At 51.3% G+C, this 1,262-nt stretch overlaps 1 non-coding gene across 1 annotated transcript; it reads left to right on the forward strand.

Moving 5' to 3' along the window:
• The first annotated feature begins 813 nt into the window (after positions 1-813).
• Positions 814-971, forward strand: LOC128717115 (5.8S ribosomal RNA). Its single transcript, XR_008410308.1, has one exon. It is a non-coding gene; the product is annotated as a 5.8S ribosomal RNA (ribosomal RNA).
• Positions 972-1,262: the final 291 nt, after the last annotated feature.

Here is a 1,262-nt window from a genome sequence, read left to right on the forward strand (position 1 = left end):
AACAAATCGGCCTTTCCTAATTTGAAAACTTAATCGGCGCGATACAAGCGAGAGGCGCGTAGGCCAATCGCACATGTCCATTCGGTGCATGGTGGACAAAGAAGTGGTGGCAACCAGACATAGTGGTTCGGAACAAGAGCTGGGTGTGTGTGGAAGTAAAAGTCGTAACAAGGTTTACGTAGGTGAACCTGCGGAAGGATCATTAGAGTGAGAGTTGTTGGCTAGCAGAACTGAGATCTATGGTATCGCGCCGAAACAAAACGGCCTTTCCAAATTTAAAAACTTAATCGGCGCGATACCAGCGAGAGGAGCGTAGGCCTCTCGCAAATGTCCATTCGGTGCATGGTGGACAAAGATGTGGTGGCAACCAGACATAATGGTTCGGAACAAGAGCTGGGTGTGTGTTGAAGTAAAAGTCGTAACAAGGTTTACGTAGGTGAACCTGCGGAAGGATCATTAGAGTGAGAGTTGTTGGTTAGCAGAACTGTAATCTATGGTATCGCGCCGAAACAAAACGGCCTTTCCAAATTTAAAAACTTAATCGGCGCGATACCAGCGAGAGGAGCGTAGGCCTCTCGCAAATGTCCATTCGGTGCATGGTGGACAAAGATGTGGTGGCAACCAGACATAATGGTTCGGAACAAGAGCTGGGGATGTGGTATCGTGCGGTAGATTTCAAGCAGACGCGCGATGCCACTAAGAGGCAGAAGACCAATCAGACCTATACGGGCAGCAATGGGATCGGGGTGCATGGTCCCGCTGCCCGTTTCATAAGATGCACCAAACATAGAGATAGAGAGTTGTGTACGGAAAAACCCTAGGCAGGGGATCACTCGGCTCATGGATCGATGAAGACCGCAGCTAAATGCGCGTCAGAATGTGAACTGCAGGACACATGAACACCGACACGTTGAACGCATATGGCGCATCGGACGTTTAAACCCGACCGATGCACACATTCTTGAGTGCCTACCAATACCTTGTTACACAATATATTACTTCAGTGCGCGCGCGTGCACCGTGGCATATTAGGCGAGCAGCCCGCCTAGTGTCACTGGTCTGCACGCGTTGGCGGCACTGTGCATCAATGGCGTGCTCGGCCTCCCGTTCCGGGGGATCTTGGGCGCTGAAATGGTAAGGCGGTACTGTTGTTGTTACCCAACGGGTGCGTGTCGTGTCGCACGGTACGAACTTCGGCTATAAGACAACCTGGTAGCACCGGAAGCCCTCGAACACTAGGCTTGCCGTCTGTTGTCAGGACC

This window comes from Anopheles marshallii (genome assembly GCF_943734725.1).
Source record: "Anopheles marshallii chromosome X unlocalized genomic scaffold, idAnoMarsDA_429_01 X_unloc_201, whole genome shotgun sequence".
NCBI lineage: Eukaryota > Metazoa > Arthropoda > Insecta > Diptera > Culicidae > Anopheles > Anopheles marshallii.